This window comes from Lepisosteus platostomus, chromosome 1 (genome assembly GCF_059453375.1).
Source record: "Lepisosteus platostomus isolate fLepPlt1 chromosome 1, fLepPlt1.hap1, whole genome shotgun sequence".
Taxonomy (NCBI): domain Eukaryota; kingdom Metazoa; phylum Chordata; class Actinopteri; order Semionotiformes; family Lepisosteidae; genus Lepisosteus; species Lepisosteus platostomus.
In genome coordinates, this window is record NC_142611.1 from 14,022,240 (window position 1) to 14,038,794 (window position 16,555).

The 16,555-nt window shown below is 36.5% G+C and overlaps 1 long non-coding RNA gene across 1 annotated transcript; it reads right to left on the bottom strand.

The window, feature by feature from the left end:
• Positions 1 to 393: 393 nt before the first annotated feature.
• LOC148677752 (uncharacterized) lies at positions 394 to 16,304 on the bottom strand. Its single transcript, XR_015935394.1, has 2 exons — positions 16,061 to 16,304; positions 394 to 6,642 (listed from the first exon to the last, which is right to left on the bottom strand). It is a non-coding gene; the product is annotated as an uncharacterized LOC148677752 (long non-coding RNA).
• Between the last annotated feature and the right edge of the window lie 251 nt (positions 16,305 to 16,555).

Here is a 16,555-nt window from a genome sequence, read left to right on the forward strand (position 1 = left end):
ACACATGAATAATGATTTGATTTGTGAATTATACATTCGAAGTAAGCCAGCAGTTATATCTCTCTGCAGCTCTCAACTGGCTATCCATTGACGCTAAGCAGGATTGAGCCTGGTCAGTACCTGGATAAGAGACTGCTTGGGAAGCTATGGCTGCTGCTGGAAGTGGTGTTAGTGGGACCAGTGGGGGGGGCACACTGTGGTCTGTGTGGGTTTTAATGCCCCAGTATAGTGGTGGGGCATTAGGACAGAAACAGTCACAGTCAGTGTGTGCCCTACAGTGAACTGCTGTCCCATCTAGGGTGTGTTTTGCCTTGTACCCATCATTTGGTGAAATAGGCTCTCGCTCACCCGCAACCCTCAATTGGGTGAAGCATAAAAAAATGGAAGGATTGATGGGATACTAAGCTTCATTTATTTTACAGCAGTTTAAGCATTAATAATTAGTAAATCAAAAACAAAAACGTCAGTACAAATGACAGATTCGTGGTAACAAGCTAAAAGCATCAGCTATTGTTAAACCACGAGATGTCTACAGAAAACGTTTTTAACAGATAAATGTCAAAACTGCATACATCTCACACTAACACTTCGTTATGTGTCAGTATAGTCTTTGCCAGAGTAACTTTTAATTTTATAAATGCACGCTGCCGGAATAATACAAACCTGGTCTCATTCTCTATCCACATAAGAGAAGTGTTTAAAGTTTCAGACACCAACATCGTGACACTTTGCAGGATCTGTGGATGTCAGCTGTGAGAAGATGAAAAGCTGGAAAGCTACCAGGAGGAGAAGGGAGAATGCCCTTATATTCTGGGTCTCTGCTGAGTGTGACTGTATATCTGTGAAGAGTCAGCAGGGATTTATGCTTTATATACAGTATAGAATTTACCACTGCATTTATACAGGAATATGGTTTTCACTATGGTGAGCACTACTACACACTAGACCATTTGCTGGTCAAAAGCAGCCTAGGATCCTGCATCAGTCTGCTGAATGATAAATCAAGACAACAGGCTTTATGGGTGAGAGGTGAAAAAAAAAGGTAAAAAATATTATCTTTAAAAAGATGCAATAATAAGGAAGAAAAGAGAAGAGAATTGAAAAGCTTCACACACAAAAATCAGCTATGATGATGAGTAATTTTCCCCAAATTTATTCGGTGAATCCAGTTAAAACAATGAGAAACTTTATAACAGGCAAGTTTACAAAACTGGTAATTCATAATATTAGAGACATGTGCGGATTCACAGTCATTCAGAGTAACCAAAGACATTTTTCTAAATTTAGAAATATCCTGTGTGTGATGGCAAGGAACTCATCATCCACTGGGGTAGGGTTCCAAGTGTAAATCCAGTCTTCCTTAATAAAGAATTCAGAATTCACCAAAGCTGAGGGAAAGTGAGGCTGTTTTAATTGCACAGATAGGCAGGAAATGATGTCAATGCTGAGCCCTTTTTTCAACCCCGCGAACGGCGCCTTTTGTTTTTCCGCAGTTTTTTCTTGTTCTCTGGGCTGTTTTCTTATTCTCAGTTCCTCTATTCTAATCGCGGGACATCACTCCTGAACTCTTTGCACGAATGAGCCCGGGCTAACTCCCCGTCTCGCCGCTACGCATAGGGTCATTTTTGCTCTCCTACCTCTCCACGGTTCGTCCCGTTTTCAGACATCCGTGACAGCACCATTAAGATTGCCTTTAGTGATCTTTATACAATTCTGGTCACTGTTACAAAAAATGTATTACTTCTGTAATCAATCCCAGATACAGTACATTTTGTGGCTTAAATTAATATCCCACACTGATCCACTGCTAAATCAACTGAATATTCTTAGAACAGAGAACAATACGAGGGGACTTGATTCAAATATTCAAAGTCCTCAAAGGCATTGATAAACAGTCCAACAGTTTCTTTGGAATCAGTAGCGAAACAAGAACCAGGGAACACAAATGGAAACTAAGGGGAAGTGCAATTGAACTGAGAAGAGGAGGCACTTTTTTACAGAAAGGGATGTGGAAACATGCCATGTTTTCAACGCTGATACCCTGATTATTTTTAAGAAACGTTTTGAAGAGATCCTCACATTAATTAGCTTCCAGCAGTCAAACGTCTCCTCTCATTTGCAAATATTCATAAGTTATAAATCCACAGAAATGTGTAGAAGACTACAATGCTACAAGTGTAAATGAAGTTCATATAACATACTGTATATACTGTACATGAGCAAGAAATAGAAAAAGAACAACACATTGACACCTGTCATGGAAAAAAAAATCAATTACATATTGTGTTAAACCTGTTTCCAAACGTTATAAAGAAAAAAAATACATGTAAAAGCTTTATGCACATAACTCTTCATTGCATTTAAGTATTCCATATTCAAGCAAAATGAAATTCTTTAAATGGTTTCACAATCCTACCAGAAGGGGGCACAATTGAGGTGCTGGAAACTACCCAGCAAAGGCTAGCATCCTAGATGTCCCTGGATGGATTTGTAGACTAGGAGGAATCAACTGGCCATGGCCTTTAGAAGTTAGACCAGTTCCAGGTCCAATGCAAACCTCACAAAGGGTTAAGGCAGATTCATTCCTCAGGGAGTGGGAAGAGCAGTGTTTGTTATTTCTGGCTGACCTAGTTTTTTTTCTGGTGTTATTTAGTTTAATTTCACACTCCCTATACAGTACCTTTTATCTTGTGTCTGCAAAGTGACAAGAGGAAGTTTTAAAATATTTTTTTATGAATTAGGGATGCATTCATACAAGGCAGCACTGCACATCTCGAAGTACAGTTATAGATGTTTATCTTGTTAAAACAGTAAAGAAAAAAGTGTTTTATTTCGGAGAAAATCCCACATCTTTTCATTCATACACAGTGTGCCTTAAAGAAAATGCAGTTTGTTTGATGAAAAAAGTCTTTACAATGCCTTACAAAGCAAGAAAGTCCACAAAAATTTCAAAGACAGCAGTGAAGCATTTGTGAAACACGCAGAGATCTATCAGAAGATGTCAACTGACATTCAGTCCAGTAGCCAAGCATTTTCATGTTGATTTAATAATAAAAGACCCTTAAGAGTTTTATAATAATGGGAACTTGACATGGATCATCAGCAAATCATCAGGCTGAAGGATTTAGTAGCCTCTTATTTTGTCATCCTAGACAAAGGAAATTCTTCCAAGTAAGCAGTGATGTAATCAGTAAATTCCAGGTTATAATAATAAATGTGCAGGAAAAAGAAACAACAGTAAGAGAAAATATTTTAGGTATGTATTATTGTGACTCCCTTAAATAAGCCAAATGAAGAAAAGGAGCCTATCTGAAGCAATAGAGAAGTTGAATAATTCAGGATGCACTGGCATGTGTCTTGGGTGCTGGGTTCCAGCGTGAGGTGCTTTCTCTGTAGAGTTGCCACACTCTCTCTTTCTCCACATGGGTTTTAACCAGGTCCTCTTAAATCTTCCCATGTTTCACAGACATGCTCCCAGGGTCGATTGATGTGTTTAAAGTGTGTTATGTCAGCATCCTGCAATGGGAAAGGGCTCTGGATTTGCCATGCTTCCTACCGGGGTTTCTGATAATGGGATACAAAGCAAAGATGATTTCAACAGCAGAGCTCTACAGTGAGTTATACAAGCTGAGATTTCACTGCTGTCAACTGAAGTTGAAGTTCACCCATCACAGCAAAATACAATTTTCAGTACATAAAAGACAGCAGTAATGATCACATGTTTCTGAGCCTAAGCATTGCTGGACCTTTCATTATACAGCCAGTTGCCTCAGTATACCATTTAAGTTATTTGTGGTTCTAGATTAAGGTGTTTTTATTGGATTATACCTTGTTTAAGGTAAGGGATTATTGTTAATTTAGATGTAGAATTTGACTTGAAGGTAAGGTATAGTGGAGGCATGTTGGGACAGTGGTTAGCATTGGTGCATGCAGTGCTAGGGACCTGGGTTTGATTCTTAGGGTGTTATCTGCAGGGAGCTTGTATGTTCTTGTGGGTTTCCTCCAGGTGCTCCTGTTTCCTCCCACAGCCCAAAGACAAAGGTAGGTTAATTGGCTTCTGTAAAAAAACAAACAAAACAAAGTGGCCCTGGTGTCTGTGTGTGTGTTTGTGTCTGTGTGTGTCCTGTAATGGACTGGCATCCAGTCCAACGTGTATCCTGCTTTGTACCTTTTGCTTGCTGGGTTAGACTCCAGGATCCCCCACAGAATTGTACTGGATAAAGCTGTTTAGAAAATGAATAGGTGGAACTTTGGGTGGAATTAAATTTTTTTCAAGAATGTTCAGTATTCGATATGTTTAAAGAGAGGGTTAAAGTCTTAATTTTATTTTAAGAACACCACTTTCATGTTTTTGTGGCATAGGTAAAGTAATATGACTTTAGGTATTGCGGTGATGACCATAGATAATTTTAAAAACTCAATTTTTGTCCGTCCTGTCTTTTACTGTTATTTTGTAATTATTATAAATTCCATAATCAATATGTTTTCCCAGACCTTTGTGCTGTTTCTTGTGTCTCCTCAATTAAGTAAGTTTTTATCCATACACTCAATCGCAGATCTATATCTGGCCTTACCGGGATTCTATTTCAAGAAGAATGTTTTAGAAAATGTCAAGATAATATTTAGGTCTCATTAGAGAAACATTCAATATAAATAAAGTATATACAACAGAATCATAGCCAATAAACTAGAATAGTAAATAATTTAAATACTTGCGATTTATAGTCACGTTTAAGAAATAAAAGTGAAGAAATAATTTATTGATATCAAATAATAACTCCTTCCTGTTTTTTGTGTGTATGTGACCAAACCTGGTTATTTGGATTTTAATTTATAAATCAGAAGGTCTATGCACTGAAGCAAGCCAAAGTTAGTCCTTAATGATTCTTTATATTCTTATTCCTGATCGGCGCCTCAAAAATATTTGGTATTGTAGTTCCACTGTTTTCTTTTTGGATATAAGTCAAAATAGGATAAATTCACAGGAAATACCTTACCTTAAAAGGCAACACCTTAACAATTACCCATGATCTGGCTAGATATGTAGGGTTATGGCTGAGTAATAAAAGGAATTCTCTACAACAGATGGGGTCTCAGTTACAACATTATGAATTTTAATAAAATTTTGATTTAGAGGAGAGTTAAAGATGGGTTACAGTTGACATTTTATGGTGGTATTTGACACTTATTAAATTAAAATTCTGCTTGGTTTTAGAACAGACTTCACAAACAATATATGTCTGTTGGTGGTGGGACTATTTTTCCCCAATGTTGACAATCCCTTATAACTGCATACATGCAATATTTTCTTCCATCTGTCTTTTCATTTGAGAGCTAAGGTCATTGGATAGGTCCAGTTCAGTTTCTGGAAAATGGCCATGTGGTCAACCCATAATAAAGTGCTCCCCATGTCTAAAGATGTTTGGTGCTTTTCAACAACATTTTCCTTCCTTTTCAAAGACTGCATTGTTTGGGGGTTTTCAGATGTGCAGATGTGTTTTTTTTGGTGCTCCTGAGGCAAGACAACCAGTGGTATGTTCTGGGTGACTCATGCCTGATATAACATTTATCTTGTATTTCAGTATATGACTGGCAGCTTTGAATTTGGCCATTTTCCAGATTTTGTATTTGTCACTTACATTCTTGGATCATTTTAACCCTTAAATAGGCCAGGTGGAGTGGTGGCACTGTGGCTAAGGATCTGTGTCTATGGCTGGAAGGTTGCTGGTTTGAATCCCCCAGCTGGAAGAGAAATCCTATTCTATTGGGCCCCTGAGCAAGGCCCTTTACCCCAGGGGTGCAGTATAAACAGCTCTGATCTCAAGCTTCACTCTCTGTCTGAAAATTTCATGGAGAGCAAACTGGGGTATGTGAAAAAGACAAATTCCTAATGCAAGCAATTGTATATGGCCAATAAAGTGATCTTATCTTAAATTTCTTAACCACAAGATATAAGAAAAAATAATTAAACACATCAATGTATTGAAAAAAATAATTGGATGGACTGTAATATTAGCATTGTAATTGATAAACTCCCCACTCCACCAGCAGCGAGCAGTGTGTTCTGTGTGTAATGATAGCTGTAATTAAATTACCCCAGCAGAGTTACATGTATCCTCACAGTTGTAAAATAAATCAGTTGCAGTGTACATATTGTATCACTGGAGGGCAGTAAGAGGTCAAAATCATCTTGAATTACTTTTTTATAAGTAGTGAGACCACTAGATGACAGAATTGTACTCTGTTCTGTGAGTTACTTTGGAATGCTACTGCTTTGTTGTAAACCGATATTAAATGTATGGGATTCACATCCTACCAGTGTAACAGAATGCATAAAGCATGTTTCAAATTTCTGGTTTTTTGATGTGGTGTGAAAGTGGTCCATATGTCAACCACGGGAACAAAAATACAACAAAATACATACAGTAATTAAATCTTTCATGGCATAAGACAGCTAAAAGCTAGAACCAGAGACCCAGTTCAGTGGTCCAGTATTTTTTTTTTCTTGGAAACTTACATGCTCCAGAAAAACCCAGACCTTCAGTATTTCACAATACGTCCAGTGGCCAAAAAACATTTGCATGCCAGGCTAACATTCTGTCAAATCAATTTCTGAAGTGATGTCCCAAACGTTATTGAATTCTTCAAGCAATAATCATATATATGATTAATAATCTTATATAGAAAAATAATAATATTACATAATATTAAAAACAATAAAATCATATTTCAGAACATTATCAATAAACAGGATGCTTCAAAACAGCATGCACAATACAAAACAGAAGCAAAAAGTGACTGCAAATTGGCTTACTGAAACAAGTATCAGATGTAAAGTAAATACCACACTAAGAACTTTAATAATAACATAGGTCTTTAAGTGAGTTTTGAAAATGTCAACAGTTACAATGTTTTTACTGGATGTCAGCAATGAGATTTATAGAACTGGTGCAGCACATGAGAATGCTCCATCACCTGGTCTACAGCTCAGTAAGATAAGGGTTAAGAGTTGAACTACATTATATTCATATAATAATAAAACCTTAAATTAACCTCATGTCTTATACATAAGCAGGATAACATGATATTCTACTTATTGATAAAGACAATATGTAGATTGGACAAAGAGGCTTTGGGTAGTGGCACAGGACTGGGTTTTACTACTCTGGTAGTAGGTCTCATTTTTGCTGTTATTGCACGGGCAACATTAACAGCAGTAGAATGAGAGGAACACAAACCTACTATATGAAAATAGAAAAGGGAATAGTTATCACAACTACAAGAGGTCAGTAACTGTTAACATTATGTATTGTTGTAAAATAGCGGATGAATTTATTACACAGTTCTGCAGAATTCCTGATCTACTGGCCATTTTTGAACATTTTACTGTAGAGCTGTGCAGAACTGCTTTCAATCACATCAACAGTTGAATACAAGGGAAGGTCTTGAATCCCTATAGGCCTTTTCATGTTTAAGTTCTTACTCCTAGAGTACTGACAACTTCTGTCAAGATATAATTGGAAAAAGCAACAGAATCTACATAGTAATATTGTGATTTCCTATTCTAAAAAAAGAAACCATCCTACAGAATGTCATTCCACTGAAAAGTTTCCTTAACATTTTCTCCTAAGATTTCATTTGATCATTAATAAATAAAATGTTAAATAAAAGGCAATGGAAATGTATTTTCAGATTAGTAATACAATGGAGTAAGAAGTCTGTGAAAGGCAAAGGATGTAAATGAGCATTTCTGTGATCTGTTTTCTTTATGTATATAAGACTGCATTGTCAACTACTACACTTGTAAGTTCCATGTGATGCAGGTTTTGGAGGTGTGCAGATGTGATCCAAATTGCTACTGTTAGAATATTTCCCATTTGTGGCTTGTAGTATGCTTGCATGGAAGAGGATAGGAAAGATGACAATCTGAAGGCATAGCAGGTCATAGAATTCAACAGCTATGCCAACATCTTGCCTTCACTCCAAATCCCAGATTCTCAAGCTGTCACCTATCATCTCTGCAAACACACTGTAATTAAATCTGAAAGCCACCATCTCCTTATTTCCAAAAACATCTGAATGTGGATATCAGAGTAACTGGAAGACCACGACAAAAATGCAAAACCCATACTGAGACAGCCGTTGCTGTGACTTGTTAATTTAAAATGATTACTGTATTTAAGGCATTCAAGGCTTTTCCTATACCACGTGACAGAACTGTACAGGATCGAAGCAAACACAATTAAACAAGCTGAAGAACAGTTAATCTTTGCAACAGTATGATAAAATCTTTACAGTTTAGTCTGAAATCCAGTCTGCACATATTGTGTTGGTGTGTGAAATTTTAAATATTCACTTGTGTCTCTTCTTTTCAAGTTTATACTTTTTCCAGGTAAACTATACATTTTATTGTTTCTGTAACTGTCTTTGTTTTCATAAGATAAACATGCTAGTTTTGCAAAATCTCATGTAATTTAGAAAAGATTCTGTGATAATGATCACAGCTGTATTACTAAAGTTCTCTTTCTGTTAACAGCAAGAAAGCTGTGCACCACTGACTTAGCATAATAATGACACAAGTCCTATCAAAATATTAAGTTCCACTAATTGTTTCTTGGTCCACTTCCAGTGGTAATTTCAGCAGAATTGATAGCACTAAATGTTGAAAATGTTGATATGTTGTTTATTGAAAACATTATCTCTGGACATCTTGGCAATATACAATGTTTTTGCCATATGAGTATCTCAAACCTTCAGCTTAATAATAACCATAACAGTCTTTTTTCTACTAAAATTTCCTAAAAACATTATTACCATATCTCTTTGGCACTGATACAGAGCATTTTGTGTCTCGCTCCTGGTGAGAAGCCATGAGGTCTTAAAACCTAGAACAGCAGGCGCCTTTTTACACAATGGGTTGTGAGAATATGAATAAACTACCCCGCCATTTTGTCCAAGGTGATATCCTGCCTTCTTTAAGAAATGACTACATGAGATCCTTGGATCAATTAGTTGCTACTTACCATGTTTTACCTTGTTTTTGTATTAGACCATGTGGTATTTTTACCATTGAAGATTTTCTGCACTAGTGTATTTCAACAGCCTTACAAACTTGCAACAATTGGTCAATATGATGTCGACTTACTGGTCTAGTTTGACAAAACTTTTGGTGAGAAAAGGCAATATTGGGAGTTTTGACACAGGGTGTTCTGCAAGCACACTTCCATAGCTAGCATTCCCTAGTCTAAAATTCACCACTGCCTAGCTTAAATCACATTTTCCTAAGATTACAATTGAATAAGTCAACTACCCTTTCTGTCTTTGACAAAGTCAACCCAGTAAACTTCCCCAGTACAAATCACAAAATATGACCTAGACAACAGGTGTTGAGAACTATATTCGAAAAGAGTAGGGGTGTACCCCGGCATCCTGGCCAAATTTCCCATCGGCCTTTATCAATCATGGCCTCCTAACAATCCCCCTCTATAAATTGGCTTAATTACTCTGCTCTCCTCCCCACTGATCGCTGTTGTGTGGTGAGCGTTCTGGCGCACTATGGCTGCCGTCGCATCATCCAGGTGGATGCTGCACATTGGTGGTGGTGGAGGGGAGTCCCCATTGTCTGTAAAGCGCTTTGAGTGGAGTGTCCAGAAAAGCGCTATATAAATGTAAGCAATTATTATTATTATATTGAAATTCATTTAAAACTGAAAGCAGGAGACATTTGTTTCCACAAAGGGTTGTGGGAATATGGAACAAGCTACTCACCATTGTTGTGGAACTGATACCCTGGCTTCCAGAAGCAGCTGAATGAAATCCGGAGATCAATAAATATGGGGTTTCTTGTTGTCGGGATGTTTCCCTAGTAAAAGTCCCTGTACTGACATACAAACATACTGTATATACTGTATAGTCTTTTTGAAATATTTGGATACTTGCCGAAGTAAAAAACTTTGGAAGGGGTCTGTTTACATTCCTTAAAATACCATATCAACTTGAAGACAGTGTACTACAGGAATATACAGTGATACTTCATAATATATTCAAACTGAGGTTTATTAAGATATCCTTGTTGTATTCCTATAACACCATAACAAAGAGGTGCGCAATTTTCTATTTTCCCTCCATCCATTTAGGTTCTAACTGAATCCAATTCAGGGCCTCTGAATTGCTTTGGCAAAAGGCATAAAGAAGGTTAGATCCTGGATGGAGCACCAGTCCATTGCAGGACACATACAGATACACACTCACACCACAGCCAGTTTTCCAAAAGCCAACTAACCTACTGGAATTTGGACAGCAGGAGGAAACTGGAGCACCCGGAGGAAACCCACGTGAACACAGGTAGAACATACAAACTCCATGCCAATAGCACCCCAGGTCCGAAACTGAATCCAAGGCCCCAGCACTGCTAAACAGTGCTCCACGGTGCTGTTCATTTTCTCTTTTCAAAATGTATCCTTCATATCATATGACCTAAAGGAAACATCTGTATTCATAAATCATAATTATTGTTGTTCGCCTTAAAAAACATCTCTCACCTTGAAAAGGTCATGAAAAAACAGAAGGAGTGCTGTAATTTCACAGTACATATTCCCTTGGCATTATCAGCATAAACATGCTTTATCTTGTTTTTAACGAACAACTTTATAAGATGTTTTTTTTCTCTCATTTTTCTATATGCCAAGGGTTTTCCATTCCCAGCTGTTGATGTTTTTCAGCAAGTACAGTACTTTTGCCCAGTGGGGTCTTTTTGTTTATGTTTTGGCAGTTTATTCATATTAAGGCCTCAGAAATGTACCTTTTTACATCAATAAAAGTATTACTGTAACTACCTGAAGCAGATTCCCGCTCATTTATTCTTCTGTGTCATGATTTCAAACGACAATTTCCCTTCTGCTTATGTTTCTATATTAACCATTTTTTAAAATTGGTCATTGCAGGCCAATAGTTACCAGTTTGCTAGTGTCCAGAGGGCGTGCTACTGTATCACAATGCTGATAGTAGTGTTTTTTAGATTCTGCTGTCGTCTTTTGCTCTATTAGTCACTTCACCCTCTCCTGTCTTTCACTTTCAGTCCCTCTGCTTGTACCTCATCTCAGCCACTCTGCTCCGTGTCCGTTATTCACCTCATTTCTCACACACTTGTCCCTTTGCCCCCTTGCAGTGTTACCAACTACTTTTGGATGAAAAAAATGTATATCTTTACCTGAACTTAAATTTCTCATTTTTATCACAAACCTGATTATCACCAGTATATTATTACTTGACATTATCTGTTACATCATCTGGTACATCTGTCCCACACTGTCCAATACAGAAAGTCAAACACCTTTACTGGCTCCAATAGAGCCCTTTTTTTCAATGCTGGGCTCAACTGTATGGCCACTCATCAAGAAGATGTAAAAATATGACTAGATTCATGCTACATGTTTTGTTTAAGCCACTCTATCACTGCAATATGGAACACATACCAACCCTATGCAGAGCGACTTAGCTTTTATTTAAGCCATAAACTAGGCTTCAACTGTACCAATGTCTAGAGATATTACAGAATGTTTCATGAGATATCATACTAGGGGGAAATTAAATCCATTTCCAGAAGCAAGAAAGTGACATAGAAAGTATATCCAAATTCCAAAATGTACAATCTTTATTATTGTTTTATTAGTGTTAGGGTTTCTGGTAGATTTAGTAGATTTCTTTGTAAATATAGTTGTTTCACTCCTGTAGTAATTATTTTAATGAGGTGACAGAAACAGCAACCTGTTTAATGGTACTGTGATTAATGTATACTCTTTTTATTGACTTTTCCATAGAAAGACTTTACATTAATCATCATCAGATTTATTAATCCCCTAAATATTGGTAAAAGACAGAATGCACTATTCATACTGTATATTAATAACAAAATCTCCAGTTGTATCACATAACAGTTTTGAATTTTAATTTCTTTATTCTGTATACTACTCCATATCCAATATATGATGGTTAATCTACTGTACCTAACAAGTGAGCTCTTGTTCTTAATTAGAATACTCTTACAAAATTTATGTTTAGTGAGAGCCCTGAGGTTGAATTTTAGCATTAGCATTATGAGTGTGTTCTATACAAGAAAAGATGTGCCTTCTGTCCTATGATATGCACACAAAAATATGTGAAAACTTTAAATGTCTGTAAGTCATCTGTTTTCCTACCACTAAATCCAGTTACATGTTTCACCAAATAAATTTCAGTTTAAGGTAGCTTTCACAGCTACAACCTATTAATCAGGTCCATTGGAAGGGATTTAGTGCACAAAACGTCAGGGGTTAGAAAAGCCAGGACACAGCTTCAAACATTGAGCAACAGCACTACAATAAAGCACAATAATGGAATAGTACAACAGGGGAAAGATGTAAAGCACAAACAGTATTAATTCATAAAAATAATGTTAGATGCCAGGGGTTAAGAAAATGCTTAATGTGTATTATTCACATGTTAATTAAAGGTGAGGATGTATTCCAGGGGTATTACACAAATACTTATACTAGTGTTTTTATTTTAAAGAAAAACCTTTAATGATTAGTGTCTGGAGTATAAAAAGGATCTTCTCTCTCCTTGCTCTAATACACCTGAGATCTAGATGAATAGGGGTTTTAGTGTTTGCACAGGTGGTCCTACTGTATACAGTATCTGCATAATTAAAGACATCTCAAATGACGAGGAATACTTGCAGAGTCACTGGAAAGGTTAGAAACATCAACCACACATCACCATGTGGTAGACTCTAAAAAGAAACAGCAAAGAAGAGTTTAGGGTGAGAGAGTGTGAAAGTGAACAAGTTACAGCTGACCATCTGCTTCACTGCTGGATTTCTCCTTGACTAACCAAAACCATCCAGGAAGGTTTCTGTATTTAAATATTAACTATTTGAATTTCCATTTGCTAAGACCAGCAAGCATAGTCCATTCCTCATTTACCGGAATGTATTTTGTTAAGGACCGAAGGGTATCTTGTAGCATCAATTTAAAGGGCAATACACCTATGGAGGATTGAACAGTTTCTGAAAACCACTCTTTTTACTCTGTTTAAAGCATTATGCCTAACTCCGAGTACTTTAGAGTGATTAAGAGCAAGAAGTTAAAAGGTACAGTGAACAGGCTTTGAGAACTTGTTCTTTTACTGTGTTGGTGTCTTGTGGATGTGTAATTGCCTAATGAATATTTCTTTGTTGAGTTTTATTAATTTATTTCTTTGTCACTGCATTTATGATGGAAGATAAATTAAGACGTGATCTTGCTGGGTATTATAACTGTAGGAGAATGTGGTTATTTAAATTTTAATCACTGTTTGCATTCAATGTGGAGTCAGGACCCGATTTCTAACTAAACTGTTATCTTATTTAACTTATTAAAACTGATTTAATTTTTGGCACTCAACATAACTGAAGAAATATCTAGTAATTCAGAGACCGGGATTAGTTTTACTCCTAGACTTGCTTCCCTGAAATAACATGAGCCAGTCCAAGCCACTGCTCCATTCACCTTTTCGTTTTGTAAGAAAAAAATCCTGTGCCTGCTACAGTAGATGTTTGTATTCAAACTGTTAAAGTCTTTTCAATTATCTTCAGTGCAATGTTTTGAATACAGTACCTGTTTAAATTGCCCCAATATCCACACCTGAGGTCTTGTGCCTTTCATATGCTCATTCCTGAAGCCGATACCCTGGTTTCTTTTATAAAAACTCTGGATGAGAGATCAATCAACTACCAACTACCAAATGATAATAATAATAATAATTGTTTACACTTATATAACTCATTTCTTGACACTCCACTCAAAGCACTTTACAGGTAATGGGGATCCCCTCCACCACCACCACCTGTACTAACCCTAACCCTAACCCTAACCCACCTGTACGCTCCCTACACACCAGCTCTCAGTGGGGAGAACAGAGTGATGAAGCCAGTTCATAGAGGTGCATTATTAGGAGGCCGTGACTGGTAAAGGCCAATGGGAAACTTGACCAGGACGCCGGGGTTACACCCCTACTCTTTTCGAGAAACAGCCTGGGATTTTGAATGACCACAGAGAGTCAGGATCTCAGTTTTACTGAGGGCTTCCTCTCCTTTGTAGCCTTTCTTATGACACCTTACTTAAGTTCTCATTTAGTCCTGATTGGGATGCACTCTGGGACACTGCTTTTGCTTTCTCGTAAAACATGGCACACTAGCCAATCCATTAAAAAATTTGCACATCGAATATATGCAAAACCACACTGGTGAGTCCAGATTTAGACTCGAGCCTGACCGCCACAGATCTGATCAGTGTGTTCTACTGGCTAGTAGGTATTTATTTACACGTTTGGGAGTGCGACAGAGCACATTAGGCCATGTTACTGACGTGCTTTTGAACACTGTATATCGTGATTGTGTATTGTGTAAATTGGAGGCCGAGCCTCCAACTGTTCGTTTTCAATACTGACTCTCAAGCTGCAATTAAACATCAGGTACGACGACTTCTGCTAGTACTGTACGTCTAACTGCAGCCAAAGCTTTGATCTTAGAAGAATGGATGGAAATTGAAATAACCTTAGTCTACAATTATTTTAAATAGTTCCATTTATTTTCAGTAATTATTCCTATGGAAAAAAAAAATATGGCTTGGACAAACTTTACTTATGCAAAAGTTAACACCTCAGACAACACCTCTGAAGTGTTTTCTTTTCTTCAGAACAAATTCATTTTATGTTATGTGCCAGCATTAAAAATAATCCACATTGAATTAGAAAAAATGTAGCTATACAAACATCTTACATGATAACGCTGCTACAGGACAGAAATACTTCCATTTACTTTAAAAGTCATATTTACAGCATAGTGCTACTTTGGTTGTCCGCTAAAAACCTAAACTAAAAATAACGATATTCATGTTTTTTTTCCAAAGCAAAATGTTTTAATTGGTCCATGAAAGAGCATCTCAAAAGTGAAAACTCTTCCGAAAACTTTTTTCTTGACTCAATTTCTTTTTGACAGACCTTAAATAAAACATGTGCATACACTACATGCAAGGTTGGATAGAAAAAAAGAGAAATGCAGAACACAAACCCATCTTTTTTAAATCATGAAGAAAAATGAAAACCACAGATGCAAAAGGGGAAAAAATACAAATATGTTGAATCATATATCCTGCTCCATGCTAGTATATGTTTAAAAATGTGTTGATCAAAATAAAATTTGTATTCAAACAGAAACAATACATTTTGTGTCAAAGTAAACAAGCAATTGCACAGAAATTTATTTAGTCAAATTCATGTTTTGCCAACAAATTTGTGATTAAATTATTGACTTGAGCTTAATTGTTCAGTAATTGGATTATTCCTGTTTGAACACAAACAATGCTTTCAATACTTCTGGCACATAAACTCTTAGAACTACTGACTTATCGGTAGAAATATTGCAAAAGGAGGAACGTCAGATAGAAATGATCCTATTAACTGCTCTAAAACTGTAAAATGAGTATAATGTTAAAAAAGATGATTATGCAGAATTTGAAATTTAATATATATATGTTACTTGGATGAAAAACGTCAATCTAAAAATAGTGTACAATATCATATTTGCACTGCAAGCTTACACATATTACAAGTTTTTATAAACTGAGTTGCAAACATAATCGCAATTTCACACAGTGCCCACTTATTTTCTGATCTCTGGTTTTGCGCAACTAAATGAATACACTAAACTACCTTAAACTAAACTAAATAATATTCAAAATATTAACTAAATTAATATGATCTTCTACCCGTTTTTCCCGAACTAACTCTAGATAAACATCTCAACTGTAAACTTACTGAAGACCGAACTATATTGTTTGGTTTACTATATTGCAACAATGAATAAACATTCCATTATAATAAGTAAACGAACTCAACTTTCCTTTATTTCTGTTTCTTATGAGAAATTAATTTAATTAATGTATGCTATTGTTCATGCAGCCTACATATTAAAAAGAAAACATCAGTCACGAACGGTAAGTAAGCAAAAAAAAAATCTAATTGTTGATCACCGTAAACCTACCTGTTGCGTTGCCGGTGATGCCGAAAGATGGAAAAATAAATCTTCCAGGTACTTTAGAAAAGTGAAAAATCAGAAAACCTTAAGTGGTATTTTGGAGAAGTGTTTTTTTGTTTTAATTCTCCGGGAAAGTACTGTATTCTTACAGTTCTCGGTACTTTCCGTTCAGTACACGTTTAGGGTGATTCAGGTAGCAAGAACCTGCAGTAAATCTACATGGAATTCAGTGCGGTATGGGTTTGGATATGTAATGACGTCACTTGGGGCTGTGGCTGATTCTGCAGGATAGGCCATACTGATTACCACTTCTTCAGCAGAAGGATTTGTAAACTAGCACCTCCCGATTTTTAATGTGCGATTAACAGGAGTTAAATATTTGAGACGATCTATTAGTCTTATATGAAAACAAGCAAATTTATTTGAAATCGGCAAAAACCTGTGCTGTAAAAACACATTGTTAAACTTAACCTTCCGTGCAACACACGATCAGATAATGAT